Genomic DNA, 19,998 nt, shown 5'->3' with positions numbered 1-19,998 from the left:
CTGCAGCAGAATGGACAGGCCCCCTTATAAAGAGCACACCCCTGAGCTGCAGCAGAAAGGACATGCCCCCTTACAAAGAGCACACCCCTGAGCTGCTGCAGCAGAAAGGACATGCCCCCTTAGAAAGAGCCACCCCTGAGCTGCTGCAGCAGAAAGAACATGCCCCCTTAGAAAGAGAACACCCCTTAGCTGCAGCAGAAAGGACATGCCCCCTTAGAAAGAGAACACCCCTTAGCTGCAGCAGAAAGGACATGGCTTACTATGTATGGCCTTGGAACAATAAATGGGGAGATCTCTGGATCCATGTGAGGTAACGGGAGGGTCCTAGCTTTGTTACATCAATCATAGTATAACCCCTTTAAGAAATAGCAGAAGAAAGCATTGAAGGAGCTCGGCTAGTAATTCCCTGCCTCCTGCTGACCTGAGTCTTTGTCCTATATGCCCTTAAATATCATTAACCCAACAAACCCGCTTGCATCTAGCCGAAAATAGAGCCTACAGCGTCCGGCGGTACCAGATCAGATTACCGGGAAGTACCAATCACTTATTGAGGGGCGGGAATTGAATTGTGGGCTCAATTATGGCCGAAGATGGACGAGCCGCCACGAGGAAAATTCAAGAGGAATAGAAAAGCGTAAAAGAACGGTTCTGCTTAAAGAGACAGCGTCCACTGGGTAGTGTGTGGTTAAGGAACACTAGGATTAAAGGGTAGGTTCTTTAAGAGGCGGTTCGACTGGGGCACACTTAGTGTGGGGTCACTTTAAGTGAAACGACATCAACATTGAGCATTGGGGGATTGATTCAACACCAACACCTTAGATAGACTGGTAATCAATCAGAACCATACAGGAAACATGCTCGCACCCAATAACTAACCCCCCCCCCCCCCCCCAAAGTGCCATTTTTGGGGTAAAAAAAAGAGGTGTAAGCCAGACCCATTTGACTCTAGAGTCAGCAAAATCATATTAGATGTGGAGCTCTGCAGCAATTTTTAGTGATGCTCCCTTATGGCGTGCGTACAAATAGCCATGCCTAATTAATGGCGCCATACAGTGGCACACACTGCCAATATAAGATGCTATACAATGCTGCCAAAAGCATACACTGCAAAAATAATAAACTGCACAGTGCCTAAGCAAACACCGCCATATAGTGCTCAAATACCAGCATAGACCAACCAAATAACAGCTACATACAGAATGTAATGTAATTACCGCACAATACAATGTGTAAATAATACTGCTATACAGTCAATATAGAAATTTATGGTGGTTTCAAGCTATTGGCGTTGTCCCCTTGAGCAGTGCCATATCATTCATGTCATAACCTTAAAGGGAATGTCCATTTAAAGGGGAACTTCACCGGCCTCTCAAGGTGAGAGTTCCCCTTAAATCCTAAATATATCCTTATACTAATTTATCATTTCCTTTATTCTATAGGAAACCCACAATTTTTCTACAGCGAAAGAAGAAGCCGTCTCTGCTACCAGGGAAACTCACTCACTACCTCATTTCAGGACAATGGGAAGGAAATGAAACGCGTTGTCTGGAATATGGAAAAAAAGCTGTGATTCTTAAAAAAAAAAGGAGTCAAGACTAGAGGAATTCTTCACAATTTATGTGTCAATCAAAAGGTGTAAGCCCGAATGTAAGGATAGGAGTCATAAAGTATCAATCCCACCAACCACAGACAGATACTGAATGTAACAATGCCAACAATGCCAGTATATACTGCGGGAAAAACAGCAACAGGTTACAGTATATAAAGGTGTATCTACAAGCAACGAACAGTACTCAAGGACAGACGTAAAACGTGACGAAAATAATGAGGAAAGAATAAACTGAAGACAATAAAGAGCAATTCCAGTCACAAGAACATTACTATAATACGGCAAAAGATGAGGGTCAGCTGCAGAGCACCATAGCCTTGAGGGAAGTGCGTCACGGACATGGTGGAAACAAGTCCAGCACGACTTCTTTCTGAATCAAATGGAATATTTTATTGAGATCATCTAAAACTGCGTACATGCAAAAGCAGAAATTGCATGACGCATTTCATAAGATCGTAGAGGCTCAAAACGCATCACAAGTTTTTTGCTTCTGTACACAGACAGTTTTAGAGGAATTCAATAAAATATTCCATTTGATTCAGAAGAAAGTTGTGCTGGACTTGTTTCCACCATTTTTCTACTATAATACTGCCTCCTGTGTACAAAAATAAAATACTATAATACTTCCTCCTATCTATAAGACTATAACTCCTATAATACTGCTCCTATGTAAAAGAATATATCTACTATAATATTGCCCCCTATGTACAAGAATATAACTACTATAATACTGCTCCTATGTAAAAGAATATATCTACTATAATATTGCCCCCTATGTACAAGAATATAACTACTATAATATTACAAGAATATAACTACTATAATACTTCTCTGTACAAGAATATAACTACTATAATACTGCTCCTATGTACAAGAATATAACTACTATAATACTGCTCCTATGTACAAGAATATAACTACTATAATACCGCCTCCTATGTACAAGAATATAACTACTATAATACTGCTCCTATGTACAAGAATATAACTACTATAATACTGCCTCCTATGTACAAGGATATAACTACTATAATACTGCTCCTATGTACAAGAATATATCTACTATAATACTGCCTCCTATGTACAAGAATATAACTAATATAATACTGCTCCTATGTACAAGATTATAACTACTATAATACTGCCTCCTAAGTATAAGAATCTAACTACTATAATAATGCCCCCTGTGTACAAGAATATAAGTACTATAATACTGCTCCTATGCACAAGAATATCACTACTATAATACTGCCCCCTATGTACAAGAATATCACTACTATAATACTGCTCCTATGTACAAGAATATAACTACTATAATACTGCTCCTCTGTACAAGAATATCATTACTATAATACTGCCTCCTATGTACAAGGATATAACTACTATAATACTGCCCCTATATAAAAGAATATCAGCGCAGTATATGTGAACATACCCTAATACTGTCCACTATGCACAGTTCGATGGACTTAAACAGATAGAAACTTATGATGTGACTGGATTTGCTCTTTATTATATGAATGCCATTATACGTTGATCTATGCTGACATATGGTGCACATATGAATAGGATAGAAGATTTCTCACTACTATACGTTGGTTATGTTTGGGGAGGAATTGACACATTTTGCACGTTTTCATCATTTGTAAAAAACAAAATTCAATATGGCCGCCTTTTAACTGTTAGAAAATATCAGGGGACAGACACAGACCCTTTACCGCCTCGTGGTTGTAATCACAGATCACTCAATATGCAAAATTTGGACAGATCTCCTATAGACATGGACTGAGGAGCAGACACCTGGAGGACTCTGTGTTTTGAGTCCAGGACTATTGACACCAACCAACAGTAATTTAGTTCAAGGTACAGTTAAAGAGTGGATGTCATTTCTTCAGCTCCAGGTGTTGCAACACTACTACTCTCAACATGCTCTGGTGGAGCCACAGGTTGTTGACAACTGCCTTTCTAACACGATCCCTTTAAATGTTTTCCAGGAACCAAAATTTGTGATACGTCTGGATCCTGCCCCCTATTTACCATAACTCCACCCAAATCTGCTTAAAGGGGTTTTCCAGAGCAACAAAAAACTTAGTGGCAGCGGGCTGAGGGTGGCTTAAAATCGTGTTGTTTCGATGACTCCCAGGTCCCCACTACTTCCTGATTTTGTCTAGACATACAGAAAATAACTGGATATGCCCTCGGCCAATCACTGGCCACAGATGTGACCCGCCTCAACCAGTGATTGGCTGAGCTGGCATTTCCTGTGCACAAAGGAACAGGAGATAGAGAGCTGCAGGGGACTGAGGCAGTGGTGGAATGGCAGTAGCAGGGAGCCTATCCCCTGGGTGCACCCCAGCTTTTCAGTGCTGAAGCCCTAATTTGCATATAAAAGTCTCTTTTTTCATGGAAACCGATTTTCACTTAAATCAGCAGGATCAACCCATCCAGACAGCATGTTTTGTTTCATAGAGTTGACCCTGCTGATTGGTGCCCTTTGAGCCTACCCACTAAATTAAAGCTCTTCCTTATTTGCCTTCCCAAGGTCATAGAAGTGTGGCAAATGAAAGAGGATTGCTTTAAAGGGGTGAGGTTTAGAAATCCTCCTAACGCCCAATGACCAATGTTACCACCCTACGTTTATACAACCATTTCCATAATCGGGGTATTTAAAGGGGCATCACTTCTATATTCCATAATGTGTGTAAGTTCTGCCTCCTTCTTCCCAAACTGTTGTCCCAAACCAAGCGGGTTCTAACTCTCACAAAATGTCCCACATCTTGGAGAAGGTGTTGAAAGTAAAACCAACATGGCGGAACCCATAGTCCTGGAAATCAGCACTAAGATCTCATGTAAAATAGAGAGGCTTTACTTAGGGTGGAAAAAATTTGCACATTTGCTGAGGAGTACTGGCTATCGGTCATTTTCTGCAAAAATTTGTAACATTTTAAATTTTGCATATAGTACATCTAGATATAGGCCAGTGGTCAATGAAGGGGTGTCTGTGAAAGCACACGTAACAAATGTATTTTGTGATATGATGTAAAATTAGCGAGTTATTAAAAAACTAATTAACGTTAAATGTCTTATTATGCAGAGTCCCCCTCCAAATCAACATCAGTGACTCTAAAATAAATTTCTTTTTTTGGGAAAAAAACTTTGTGAGACTTCTAAATATCTGCTCGACACGATCGCATCCGATATCAAGCCACCATGTTTAAGTCTGATGGTGGGCGGCCCTATTGTAAAGCTGCCTATAGATATTATAGTGCATGAAACTTTGGGTAGGAGTATACTTTTATAACCCTTTCCAGCTTTATGCAAGTCAACAATTCTTAATCGTAGGTCTTCTGAGAACTCTTTTGTGTGAGGCATCATTCACATCAGGCAATGCTTCTTGTGAAAAGCAAACCCAGAACTGGTGTGTGTTTTTTATAGGGCAGGGCAGCTGTAACCAGCACCTCCAATCTCATCTCATTGATTGGACTCCAGTTGGCTGACACCTCACTCCAATTAGCTCTTGGAGATGTCATTAGTCTAGGGGTTCACATACTTTTTCCACCTGCACTGTGAATGTTTACATGGTGTGTTCAATAAAAACATGGTAACATTTAATTCTTTGTGTGTTATTAGATAGAAAATGACAGAGGCTCTACTGTCAACAATTCACGGATAGGTGCTCTCTCCAGATGGCAGCGCATCCTGCCAAAGTAATAGATAAACAAGTGGATTTGTGAGGTGGAGGGCACTCATATGGCCAAGGTACATACATAGGTGGATACAGGTTGTATGTAGTAAATTGTTGATTAATAGAAATAAAAATATAAATATGTATACAACAAAGGGTTAATACGAGAGGTTCCAGATAGCTGACGTCAAGGAATTCAGATAAAATATACCACAATATGCAATGTTCTGGTATAAAGTAATAAATACTAGTACAGGTGATCAGTCTGTCTAGTATATCTCTAAAATTTACGTCAATGTGCACAGTGTGTGGTCCTTGGTGCACAATTAGTAATGACGTAGGTATGCGGATATCCCCAAAAAATAATGAGGTTAAAATCAAATCAGATGGTATCAGATGGTTCCTCTGACTGTGGGTAATACAATCCCTTGTTATGTCCAAATATATTTAAGTCAGCTGTATATGGAGACTGGAACAGTCTTACCCCTTTTGTGGTGTCTCCCAAGTGGTGGCTATCAACGTTGTATCCTGACGGTGGTCTGGTCCTGGGGGGCGTTGGGGCGCACGTGTCCTGCGTCTCTCTCCGTTTCGGCATCCCTTGGACGATATACTCGACCAGTGGTGGCGAACCTATGGCACGGGTGTGGGCACTGTGGGCACTCGCACCCTGGAAAAAGTCTATGGTGTACCAATATACCTTAGACTTTTCCTGCCATTCATCAGCGCAGGGCGCACTATGAACAGCACAGGCAGCGCACTGAGGGTAGGCAGGATGTTATAGCTAAATGATGAATTACATTGAAGATATACTATATTGGTATTCATTGCCATTGCAGTCTTGGCACTTTGCGATAAATAAGTGGGTGGTAGGGTTGCAGTTTGGGCACTCGGTCTCTAAAAGGTTCGCCATCACTGTACTAGACAGACTGATCACCTGTACTAGTATTTATTACTATTTACCAGAACATTGCATATTATTTTATACCAGAACATTGCATATTGTGGTATATTTTATCTGAATACCTTGACGTCACCTATCTGGAACCTCTCGTATTAACCCTTTGTGTGTTATTAGATTAAGCAGACTGTGATTGTCTATTGTTGTGACTTAGAGGAAGATCAGATCACATTTTATGACCAATTTGTGCAGAAATCCATATCATTCCAAAGGGTTCACATACTTTTTCTGGCAACTGTATAACAGTACAGTGTGATTCTATATTTACAGTCTGGTCTGTGGACGTTATACATATATAACAGTACTGTGCGATCCTATATTTACAGTCTGGTCTCTGGACGTTATACATATATAACAGTACTGTGCGATCCTATAATTTACAGTCAGGTCTCTAGACATTATACATATATATATATAACAGTACTGTGCGATCCTATAATTTACAGTCAGGTCTCTAGACATTATACATATATATATATATAACAGTACTGTGCAATCCTACAGTTTATAGTCAGGTCTCTGGACATTAAACATATATAACAGTACTGTGCGATCCTATAATGTACAGTCAGGTCTCTGGACATTATACATATATATATATATATATATAACAGTACTGTGCAATCCTACAGTTTATAGTCAGTTCTCTGGACATTAAACATATATAACAGTACTGTGCGATGCTATAATGTACAATCAGGTCTCTGGACATAATACATATATAACAGTACTGTCACAAAGAGGGGTAAAGGGTAGTGACCACTGGCTCCACCCACACCCCTGTCCCTGCCTTCTTGCACCACTCGTCCTAGGCAATGAGGTGCAAGTTTTCTGTTCTTGCATATTAAGCTGGTGTCAGTGTCGCTTTCCTTGTCTGTGACTTCGCTGTATTCTGGGGAGCCCTCCCTGGTACACGGCTTACAGTTACACTGTCAGCCTCAGGATTAGATGATGGAACAGATGAAACAGAACTAAATATCGGGTGAAAAGCAAAACTGCAGAAAAACAGAGAAACCCATGTGGAGGAGTTCACCCTCTTGTTGATGGCAAACTCTGCTAAAGGGAGATATTTCACCCATAGTGGCTGGTTATCAGAGATGTAAGATCTTAAAAACTGCTCAATGGCTTGATTAAGGCGTTCGGTTTGTCCATTTGACTCAGGATGAAAGGCTGAAGGGAATGACAAAGATATATCACATCTCTGACAAAACGCTTTCCAGAACTTGGAGACAAACTGAACACCTCTGTCGGACACAATTTTTTCAGGAATACCTGAAATGTAAACGTACCACCTGTTCAATAAACACAGAAGGCAGAGTCTTGGCATCAGGAAATGGAACAAAGTGTACCATCTTACTGAATCTGTCGACCACTACCCAAACCACCGACTTCGCTTCCGAGGGAGGTAAGTCAGTGATGAAATCCATCGAAATATGTGACCAGGGTTTACTCGGAATGGGTAGTGGTCGTAGTTCACCAGCAGGACGTGATCTAGGCATTTTGGACCTGGCACATACCTCGCATGCAGAGACATATGATTTGACATTCCTGGATAGTGTGGGCCACCAATAAGACCTGGACACGAGTTCCTTGGTGCCCTCAATACCGGGATGTCCGCACAAGACTGAGTCGTGACACTCACTTAGCAAACGGATACGAAACTGCTCAGAAACAAAGAACTTATCAGGTGGTGTTTGTGGCTAGAAGTTGCTGCCCTTGAATGAGAGAAGCCAGTTCCTCCGACAAAGTTGCCACAATAATGTTAGCTGGTACGATGGGTTCAGGAGGAATGTCAGGGGGTTGAAATGCACAGAAACTTCGAGACAAGGCATCAGCCTTTACATTCTTACTTCCTGGTCTAAATGTAATCAAGAAATTAAAACGCATGAAGAACAAAGCCCATCTGGCTTGACGTGGATTCAGGTGTTTAGCAGATTCGAGGAACAATACATTTTTATGGTCAGTGAGTACAGTGATACAATGTTTAGCCCCCTCCAAAACATTTCTCCATTCCTCAAATGCCCATTTGATGGCTAACAGTTCTCGATTACCAATGTCATAATTCCTCTCAGTGGGAGAGAATTTCCATGAAAAAAAAAAGCACAGGGTCTTAAATTGGTAAGATTAGAGGGTCCCTTCGAAAGCACCACCCCCACCCCCACCCCATCCTCAGAAGCGTCAACCTCTACAATGAAATGTCTCTCTTGATCAGGCTGAACCAAAACTGGGGCGTTCCTAAAATACCTTTTAAGGGTCTCGAAGGCCTCAATAGCCTCTACAGACGAGTTCTCCAGATCCGCCCCCTTCTTAGTGAGGTCGGTCAAAGGTTTGGCAACTACCGAAAAGAAATTGATAAATTTGCAGTAATAGTTGGAAAATCCTAGAAAGCTTTCAGGGATGATGGTCTTACCCAGGGCTGGCCAACCTGAGGCTCTCCAGCTGTTGCAAAACTACAACTCCCAACATGCCCAGACTGCCTACAGCTATCAGCCTACAGCAGGGCATGGTGGGAGTTGTAGTTTTACAACAGCTGGAGAGCCGCAGGTTGGCCAGCCCTGGTCTTACCCAATATAAAATGGCCTGTACCTTACCAGGGTCTATTTTAAAAGTGTGACGAGTGAGAACATAACCCAGATACAAGATTTCCTGAACCCCAAAGACACATTTTTCCAATTTAACAAACAGGAGCATTACTAAGCCCAAAATGCATGACCAGGTATTCAAAATGCCCCCCCCCCCCCCCCGGAGTATTAAAAGCAGTTTTCCATTCGTCCCCTTCTTTAATACGAACTATATTGTAAGCTCCCCTCAGGTCAAGTTTGGAGAACCATGAAGCCCCTAGAACTTGATTGAACAGATCGGGAATCAAAGGAAGAGCGTATTGATTTTTAACCAAAATTTTGTTCAATTCCCGATAGTCAATACAAGGCCTAAGCTTTCCGTCCTTTTTCTTGACAAAAAAGAACCCTGCCCCCATAGGAGATACAGAGGGCCTAATATATCCTTTAAGAAAAATTTCCTTGACATATTCTCTCCTGGAATCACGTTCTGGACCGGATAGATTATACAGGGTGGGCCATTTATATGGATACACCTTAATAAAATGGGAATGGTTGGTGATATTAACTTCCTGTTTGTGGCACATTAGTATATGTGAGGGGGAAAACTTTTCAAGATGGGTGGTGACCATGGCAGCCATTATGAAGTCGGCCATTTTGAATCCAACTTTAGTTTTTTCAATAGGAAGAGGTTAATGTGACACATCAAACTTATTGGGAATTTCCCCAGAAAAAGAAATGGTGTGCTTGGTTTTAATGCAACTTTATTCTTTCATGAGTTATTTACAAGTTTCTCTTTGTTTACAGCCATTGACATGTCGCCGAGGGTAACACGTGCGGAGCGGATAGAAATTGTGTTGATGTCTGGTGACTTCGTGGGCCACTTGAATGGCCCCCAAGGTCTCCCGATCTGACCCCCTTAGACATTTATCTTTGGGGTCATCTGAAGGCAATTGTCTATGCTGTGAAGATACGAGATGTGCAGCACCTGAAACTACGGATACTGGAAGCCTGTGCTAGCATTTCTCCTGCGGTGTTGCTATCAGTGTGTGAAGAGTGGGAGAAGAGGGTTGCATTGACAATCCAACACAATGGGCAGCACATTGAACACATTTTATAAGTGGTCAGAAACTTGTAAATAACTCATGAAAGAATAAAGTTACGTTAAAACCAAGCACACCATTGTTTTTCTTGTGAAATTCCCAATAAGTTTGATGTGTCACATGACCCTCTTCCTATTGAAAAAACAAAATTTGGATTCAAAATGGCCGACTTCAAAATGGCTGCCATGGTCACCACCCATCTTGAAAAGTTTCCCCCCTCACATATACTAATGGGCCACAAACAGGAAGTTAATATCACCAACCATTCCCTTTTTATTAAGGTGTATCCATATAAATGGCCCACCCTGTATATATGCCCCTTGGGAAACCTGGCACCTTCCACCAATTCAATGGCGCAGTCATAAGGTCTATGGGGTGGCAACCCCTTGGGGTCAGATGAGGAGAATACATCCACATAATCCTCTATGAATGGAGGTAATATTTTGGATTCTGCTGAGACTCCCGCATGGACAATAGACAAACATGAATCACATTTAGGGCCCCATTTGACTAGTTCCCCTCTGGTCCAATCAACCACAGGGTTGTGTAATTGGAGCCATGGCATACCTAGCACCACATCAACAGGTAAAATCTCCAAAATTAATAGGGCACAACTTTCAGTATGACCCCCCCCCCCCCCCCCCCACCGTTAGCGTAATCTCGGGAGTAGAAAACCTCCTAATAATGGGGTAGAAACAATAGCAACAATGTATAAAGGATCAGGAAGTGTCAGGATAGGAATTCCCACCTGGTGGGCAAATTTGAGATCAATAAAGCTAGCAGCTGATCCAGAATCAATAAAAGCTTTACCTGAATCCTTATTGAGCCCTGCTGAAACAGTAACAGGCACCAAGAATCTACCTTTAACAATATCCGGGAGTACCTTGTCATTAGATGTCCCAGGTTTGAGAGATTTCCTGGGAGGAGGCTTCTTGGGACATGTCGAATCCAATGGTCAGAACCGCCACAATAGAAACATGTCCCCTGATGGCGTCGTTGTTCCCTTCTGGTCATACCAATCTGCGTGGGTTCTTCGGCACCAGGTTCACATTGGATACCCACGCGACTGAACTTAGATTTAGATGTCACCTGGGAAGAAAGCAAAACCTCCTGCTGTTTCTCCCTAATGCGTCTGTCTAGTCTTACAGCAAGTGTCATGCTCTGCTCTAAAGTCTCGGGAAGGGGGTAACCTATAAGCATATCTTTAAGTCTATCGGACAAGCCTGACCTGAACTGACTTGAAGACAAGTTCATTCCAGTCGGAGGGAACACACCATTTCCTAAATTGAGTACAGTACTCCTCTACTGGTCGGTCACCCTGTACCAAAGCCTTTAACTGCGTCTCTGCTACAGAGGCTCTGTCTGGTTCATCATACAGAGCACCTAGGGCCTGAAAGAAAGCATTAACTGACCCAAGACCCAACAAGTCGGGGGGGGGGGGGGGTAATGAAAACGCCCACTCTTGGGGGTCACCTTGTAACAGAGAAATTATAATTCCCACCCGCTGTGGCCCTAGGCCAGAAGAAAGAGGTCGTAGCCTGAAATATAATTTGCAGCTTTCTTTAAAGGTCTGGAAGCGCTTGGGAAGTTTTACAAAAGGTTCCGTCTGCATGACGGATGGGGGGGGGGGGGGGGCCGTGAGGTTACAGCCCGCTTCGTGGACTTGTAACCTTTCCCCTATTTTCTGAACTATCTGGGCCAAGTTATGGACATGATCCTTCAGGTGTTGTAGCGGATCCATAGTAGTAGTATGGGCCTGTGAATCTGTCACAAAGAGGGGTAGAGGGTAGTGACCAATGGCTCCACCCACACCCCTGTCCCTGCCTACTTTCACCACTCGTCCTAGGTAACGAGGTACAACTGGACGACGTTCCCTAGCCTGGGTAAGTGCGGAGGGACATACAAGACAAACAACAGATATGTCAGCAAGCCGAGTCAGAACCAGGATGTCGCTAAAGTACAAAAGGAAAATCAAAGAGAAGTCAAGTCCACGCCAAAGGTCAAACCAGAAGAAGCCAATAAATGCATGGAGCAACCAGGGACGAAGTCGGGAACGGAGTCGGGAATCTACAGTCGTGGCCAAAAGTTTTGAGAAGTACATAAATATTGGAAATTGGAAAAGTTGCTGCTTAAGTTTTTATAATAGCAATTTGCATATACTCCAGAATGTTATGAAGAGTGATCAGATGAATTGGATAGTCCTTCTTTGCCATGAAAATGAACTTAATCCCCCAAAAAACTTTCTACTGCATTTCATTGCTGTCATTGCTGCTGAGATCATTTCAGTAATCGTCTTGTTAACTCAGGTGAGAATGTTGACAAGCACAAGGCTGGAGATCATTATGTCAGGCTGATTGGGTTAAAATGACAGACTTGACCTGTTAAAAGGAGGGTGATGCTTGAAATCATTGTTCTTCCATTGTTAACCATGGTGACCTGCAAAGAAACGCGTGCAGCCATCATTGCGTTGCATAAAAATTGCTTCACAGGCAAGGATATTGTGGCTACTAAGATTGCACCTCAATCAACAATTTATAGGATCATCAAGAACTTCAAGGAAAGATGTTCAATTCTTGTTAAGAAGGCTTCAGGGCGTCCAAGAAAGTCCAGCAAGCGCCAGGAATCGTCTCCTAAAGAGGATTCAGCTACGGGATCGGAGTGCCACCAGTGCAGAACTTGCTCAGGAATGGCAGCAGGCAGGTGTGAGCGCATCTGCATGCACAGTGAGGCGAAGACTTTTGGAAGATGGCCTGGTGTCAAGAAGGGCAGCAAAGAAGCCACTTCTCTCCAAAAAAAACATCAGGGACAGATTGATCTTCTGCAGAAAATATGGTGAATGGACTGCTGAGGACTGGGGTAAAGTCATATTCTCCGATGAAGCCTCTTTCCGATTGTTTGGGGCATCAGGAAAAAGGCTTGTCCGGAGAAGAAAAGGTGAGCGCTACCATCAGTCCTGTGTCATGCCAACAGTAAAGCATCCTGAGACCATTCATGTGTGGGGTCACTTCTCATCCAAGGGAGTGGGCTCACTCACAGTTTTGCCCCAAAACACAGCCATGAATAAAGAATGGTACCAAAACACCCTCCAACAGCACCTTCTTCCAACAATCCAACAACAGTTTGGTGAAGAACAATGCATTTTCCAGCACGATGGAGCACTGTGCCATAAGGCAAAAGTGATAACTAAGTGGCTTGGGGAACAAAACGTTGACATTTTGGGTCCATGGCCTGGAAACTCCCCAGATCTTTATCCCATTAAGAACTTGTGGTCAATCCTCAAGAGGCGGGTGGACAAACAAAAACCCACTAATTCTGAGAATTTATTATGAAAGAATGGGTTGCTATCAGTCAGGAATTGGCCCAGAAGTTGATTGAGAGCATGCCCAGTCGAATTGCAGAAGTCCTGAAAAAGAAGGGACAACACTGCAAATACTGACTCTGTCACCGCCAGATCTCTGAGAAGTTCTGATAGACGTTCTTCAGTACCTTCTGCATGATTTTCTTTTGTTTTGCTTTCGCTTTGACATCTCTCCTTCCTCTCCCAGCTGTCATCTATTAACAGTGATTGCCTCCCTATATATCTCCTCCCATACTGCCTCACTTCCTAGATTGTGTTCTCTGCTTGAAGTTGCTACAGCTGGTTCTTCAGGTAAGTCTATTTCTGTATTGGTTGTTTTCCTGTTGGCTTGATTCTAGGTGACCCTGACTCCCTCCGTATTAAGTGCAGGGAGCCAGTGGTCGTGTCCCTTTACTATTCTAGGGTTTGCAGGTGTCACTCAGTCTAGGTACGTGGACATGCAACTTTCTATCACTGAGATCTTTGCATGGGCTGAGAAGACAGGGAGAGCTTCATGGCTTTAATAGGGCTCACCCTTTTGTTCCTTAGTTTTGGATCAAGCCAGTCGGATCCTTATTTGTAACTCCTTGTTTTCTGCTACACCATCCATGACAGACTCTTTGCATAAATGTCATGTAATTGTCGATAAAAGCCTTTGAAACGTTTGAAGTGCATGTAATTATAGAAACAAAGTTCTAAAAGCAGTTTAGCAGCAAACTTTGTGAAAAGTAATATTTGTGTCATTCTCAAAACTTTTGGCCACGACTGTAGACGCATGTCACACAGAACAAGTTCAGGAAGAGACTGAATTCACAGGCAACCTGTGGCCAGCAGGCTGCCTGTTAAATAGTGGAGAAGAGGAGTCATGTGACGTGGCCAGTGTCACATGACTCATTCTCCTGAATCCAGCCGAGCACCGAGTGATCAGCTCAGCATTTAGGCTTACCGCAGTTGCCATGGACGCAAAGGAGGCTGACTGCGCCAAAGGGAATACGCGCGGCAAGATCCTCCCCATCCCTCGTTACTGTGGAGATGAGGGCGTAGCGCATGTCCTTGCTCCGTATGAACCACAGAGCGCTGACGGCAGTAAATAGGGGGAACCTGGTGTCGGCGCCCCATTACAAGTACTGTGCGATCCTATAACCAGTGGTGTACCTACCATATAGGCAGACCACACAGCTGCTATGGGGCCTGTGAGGAAGAGGGGCCCGCAGCGGAGGAGAGGCCCCGCCCCCTAATTACTTTTGTCTATCTTTCTAAAGCTAATAGACCTTTGATGATGTCATCACAGGTCCTGTAAGGGAACTGCACAGTGTAAAGTGTAGTTCCCAGGTTAGAACAGTGCATCTGCCAGGACCTGTGATGACATAATCTTCAACATCACAGGTCCTGCAGGATGTAGCAAAGAAACTGCACCAAAAATGGTGTAGTTCCTAGTTTTGAAAGGTACATCTGCCAGGACCTATGATGACATCATCACAGGTCCTTCAACCCCTAACAGCAAGTATTAAGTGCAGTACATCACAGGTCCTTCAACCCCTAACAGCAAGTATTAGAAGCTCACAGTCAGCTCTGCATTGATCCCTACAGACTGGAATGGTAAGAGAGGCCCTCCACTTCTCATCATTTACCCCCCCCCCCCCTCCATGCCCTGTTTTTACTCATTGCTCACTCATGTATAATACTTCAGACAGCTACAGTGACCACTACCTCATGTACCTCACACACACAGTGACCATAACTGACCACATATTTCTGTAAACAATGCATCTATAGTATTATACCTTGTATGTCTCACATCAATACACTGCTGTGTGTGTGTGTATATATATATATATATATATATGTATATACACATACACTGCATATATTACACAGTAGTATAGATGCAATATGTACAGATATATAGTATATCCAGCAGTGTACTGATATGTGAGGTACGAGGTATAATAGATGCAGTGTGTACAGATTTATAGTATCTACAGCAGTGTACTGATATGTGAGGTAGGAGGTATAATAGATGCAGTGTGTACTGATATGTGAGGTACGAGGTATAATAGATGCAGTGTGTATAGATTTATAGTATATGCAGCATAGTACTGATATGTGAGGTACGAGGTATAATATATGCAGTGTGTACAGGTATATAGTATATACGGTAGTGTACTGATATGTGAGGTACGAGGTATAATAGATGCAGTGTGTATAGATTTATTGTATATACAGCACAGTACTTATATGTGAGGTACGAGGTATAATATATGCAGTGTGTACAGGTATATACGGTAGTGTAATATGTGAGGCACGAGGTATAATAGATGCAGTGTGTACAGGTATAGAGTAAATACAGCAGTGTATTGACGTGAGGTATGAGGTATAAATTACAGGTCGTATCTCATATATCAGTCCACTGCTGTATATACTATATATACTATATATCTGTATACACTGCATCTATTATACCTCGTACCTCACATATCAGTACACTACTGTATATACTATATACCTGTACACACTGCATATATTATACCCCGTACCTCACCTTTCAGTACACTGCTTTATATACTATATACCTGTGCACACTGCATCTATTATACCTCGTACCTCACATAACGGTACACTGCTGTATACTCTATACATCTGTACACACTGCATCTATTATACCTATTTTGTGTGCCAGGGCTGTTTTGTAATCCCAATCCGGCCCTGAAGGCATAAATTATAAAACAAAGCAGCAAGAATAGTTCATGGAACAAAGAGAGAGGCCTGGAATGGGTAGTGGGAGGGGCTATAAACGGGGAATGGGGGCCCAATTTTGATTCTTGCTATGGGGCCCAGGGATTTCTTTGTACGCCCCTGCCTATAACTTACAGTCAGGTCTCTGGATGTTATACGTATATAACAGTACTGTGCAATCCTATAATGTACAGTCAGGTCTATGGATGTTATACGTATATAACAGTACTGTGCAATCCCATAACTTACAGTCAGGTCTCTGGACGTCATACATATATATATATAACAGTGCTGTGCGATCCTTTACTTTACAGTCAGGTCTCTGGAGTCATACATATATATATATAACAGTACTGTGCGATCCTATAATTTACAGTCAGGTCTCCGGACATTATACATATATAACAGTACTGTGTGATCCTATAATTTACAGTCAGGTCTCTGGACGTCATACATATATCTATAACAGTACTGTGCGATCCTATACTTTACAGTCAGGTCTCTGGAGTCATACATATATATATATATATAACAGTACTGTGCGATCCTATAATTTACAGTCAGGTCTCTGGATGTTATACATATATATATACCAGTACTGTGCCATCCTATAACTTACAGTTAGGTCTCTGGACATTATACATATATAACAGTACTGTGCGATCCTATAACTTACAGACAGGTCTCTAGACACTATACATATATAACAGTACTTTGTGGGTAGCAGTGGATATTATTCCTAGTTACGGTATATAAAAGTACTGTAAATCCTATATTATAATTTACAGTCAGATCCCTGGATATTATACAGCTTCCGCTCTCATTAATTCTTAGATGTAAACACATTTCACACCGCACAGTCTCTGTTTGAAGCCCCCGGATCATTTGTAAAGAACGTGTTTCTTGTTCCCTATAATCCTAGTGGATGTCACACTGGGCTTATAATTAGATAGAAAAATGATGTAGAAAGCCGCTCTATTAAAGAGCTATTTACACCTGTCACCGCTCGTACCTATACATACAATACAAGAAGCGAGCAGTACAGAGAAAGCCTTCAGCTCAGGAGGAGATGCAATCAGGAAGGAAGAATTCCACAAATCGGACGTCTCCTAGAGTAGAAGTGTAAAATGTGAATTTCCGCATTTTGAAGCAGCTCTGACTTTCTGAGAACCTGTCATGTTTCCTGAGGTTCTACAATGCCCAGACAGTAGAAACACCCCACAAATGACCCCATTTCGGAAAGTAGACACCCTAAGGTATTCGCTGATGGGCATAGTGAGTTCATGGAAGTTTTTATTTTTGGTCAAAATTATTATTATTTTTTTATTTTTTTCTTACAAAGTCTCATATTCCACTAACTTGTGACAAAAAATTAAATTTTACATGAACTCACCATACCCCTCACGGAATACCTTGGGGTGTCTTCTTTCCAAAATGGGGTCACATGTGGGGTATTTATACTGCCCTGGCATTTTAGGGGCCCTTAAGCGTGAGAAGTAGTTTGGAATACAAATGCCTAAAAATGCCCTGTGAAATCCTGAAAGTACTCATTGGAATTTGGGCATCTTGGCTGCAAAAAAGTGTCACACATGTGGTATTACCGTACTCAGAAGAAGTAGGGCAATTTGTTTTGGGGTGTATTTTTACATATACCCATGCTGGGTGAGAGAAATATCTCGGTCAAATGACAACTTTGTATCAAAAAATGGGAAAAGTTGTCTTTTAGAGAGATATTTCTCTCACCTAGCATGGGTATATGTAAAAATACACCCCAAAACACATTTCCCTACTTCTCCTGAGTACGGCGATACCACACGTGTGACACTTTTTTGCAGCCTAGGTGCGCAAAGGGGCCCAAATTCCAATGAGTACCTTTTAGGGGGCATTTTTAGACATTTTGATTCCAGACTTCTTCTAATGTTTTAGGGCCCCTAAAATGCCAGGGCAGTATAAATACCCCACATGTGACCCCATTTTGGAAAGAACATCAACTTCTACGTTTTCCCTTTAAGTGCTGGGATAAGGTGTGTTGGGCTAACAACTATCTACTACTAATGTCCTTTAGGACTTTTTAACACCTATTTTTCCTGCACCTACCAATTGCCTAAGACTTAACTTTTAATATTTCTTAAATAAAAAATAATTTTTGGTAGTGCACCGACATAACAATTGTGTTTTAAAATTTCCAGTATCACTGGCCTTTGTTTGTCACTTTATGTCTAGACACACTGTTGCCTTAGCAGGCTGCGCGTTTGCCTGTCTTTATTTACGGCACTGTATCTAGGGTTCATTTATATACATGGGCTCCAGTGATTTCTGTTTAAAATTAGAGCCTCACGCTGCCCCCCGACATGTTTCGCCGTGTCACGGCGTCCTCAGGGGTTCGGGCAGTGTGTGAGCGTGTTCGCCTCGCTTAAGGCTTTTATGACCTAGGTTGGTGACGTATTTCCTATGCGTTTGCTTGGGGGTGTGGTATCCACCTTTGCTGAGCTGCTGATTGGATGAATGGGGGGCTCGGCTCTATGACGACCTGGCCTCGCCCCTTGACGTTAGTTGTATACAGTTACTCTGCTCTCTATTGGTGCGGGTCATCATTCCGTGCCGCGCTTATTGATGATGTGGGCGCTCTCTCAGCTCCTGTGTTACTGCGCATGTTTTCATACTTTACTCGCAGTCAAGATTTTCCATTGCGCATGCCCATAGACTTCGGCTCCGGCGATATCGCAGCATATCTATTCCTCTGATGACCTCTACTGTAGCCTGTCAGCTATATTATCTAGCGATGCGCTCTTTACCTCTATTCACCAACGGCAGAGACTATTTTCCAGCTGGTATCCCCCAGGTCCTTTCCATATTAGCTCCTCCATTTTGCATTTATTCTCCTGGATTAACAGTTGGCTTGTCATTTCTTCAATTGGGTATGTTTTTTCAATTAGGTATATCTCCCCTCATTTTCTCATATGTTTCCATATTCATCCGGATTTTAGTATATGAATACTGGACTTATTTTTACTGGTTGTCCAGTCTATTGGGGAGGGGGGAGGGTAGAAGAGGAATAACGAGACATAAGGGTAGGATCTATAAGCTTTTTGCTTTATTTAGTTTACTTTACAGTTGTTGTACCCCTATGTCTATATTCATGGCTACACACTAGACATACTATCCTCTGTACTGTTCCACGTTTATTCATTCCTTGAGTATATATTACCCTCTTCTCGAATTATCTTCTGCCTAGCTCTTTATTTGGTGGGGCTCAGAAAATAATCTTTGTGATTACTTTCATCTCTTTGGGTTGATTTTTCCTCTTTTTTCCCCCTTTAATTGTCCCCAATAAATCGTCAGGGCCTTGCTTAAATTTCCAACTTTTTCCATGGGGTTGATCTTGTTCTATTATTCTTTTTCTATTTTTCTTTTAGGAATATTTTAATTGTAAATTCTACTCTATAATTTTTCTTATAATGTTTTTTCATTTGTTCTCAGGTAAGGGTACCATCTATAGGAAGGACGAGTACGTGAACCCTTCATTCAAGCCATTTGGAGATAGACTATTCAGTAAGTAGATCCATTTGGTCTCCTCTGGATGGTCTTTCCAACGTATAGTTTTGGACAGTCGCATCTGATAATATAAACTACCCCCTTTGTCTTGCAGTTGATGTAATCCCTAATTTCATAATTTTTACCGTCCACTGGATTGATGAATGTTTTTGTGGCTATCATCCTGCTGCAGAAGATACAGTCCCCACATGGATATGATCCATTGTGGGACAGCCAGGTGGTTTTTTTACCAGTTCCATGAGGTTGATAGTGGCTGTGGACTAGTTTTTCTTTCAAATTCTGTCCTCTTCTGTATGTGATGGCGGGATATTTGGGTATCACTTGTTGTAGATCAACATCAGTTTGCAATATATGCCAATGTCGTTTTAAGATTTGTTGTATAGCTCTATGTTCAGTATCGTATGTTCCTATACATTGTATCATTTTTGCTCCCTCTTTTGTTTTTTTAACCTGCAGC

The 19,998-nt window shown here is 42.0% G+C and overlaps 1 protein-coding gene across 1 annotated transcript in view; it reads left to right on the top strand.

The window, feature by feature from the left end:
- The window catches only part of LOC122941435 (urotensin-2 receptor-like), a 28,193-nt gene extending 25,886 nt beyond the window's left edge, over window positions 1-2,307 (top strand). Inside the window, exon 2 of the mRNA XM_044298690.1 lies at window positions 1,440-2,307. The gene's annotated coding sequence lies outside the window, so the exon portion shown is untranslated. The remainder of the gene's footprint in view (window positions 1-1,439) is intronic.
- The last annotated feature ends 17,691 nt before the right edge of the window (window positions 2,308-19,998 follow it).

Source organism: Bufo gargarizans, chromosome 6 (assembly GCF_014858855.1).
Source record: "Bufo gargarizans isolate SCDJY-AF-19 chromosome 6, ASM1485885v1, whole genome shotgun sequence".
NCBI lineage: Eukaryota > Metazoa > Chordata > Amphibia > Anura > Bufonidae > Bufo > Bufo gargarizans.
The sequence above is the reverse complement of the archived record's forward strand: the minus strand, read 5'-3'. Positions and strand labels throughout refer to the sequence as shown.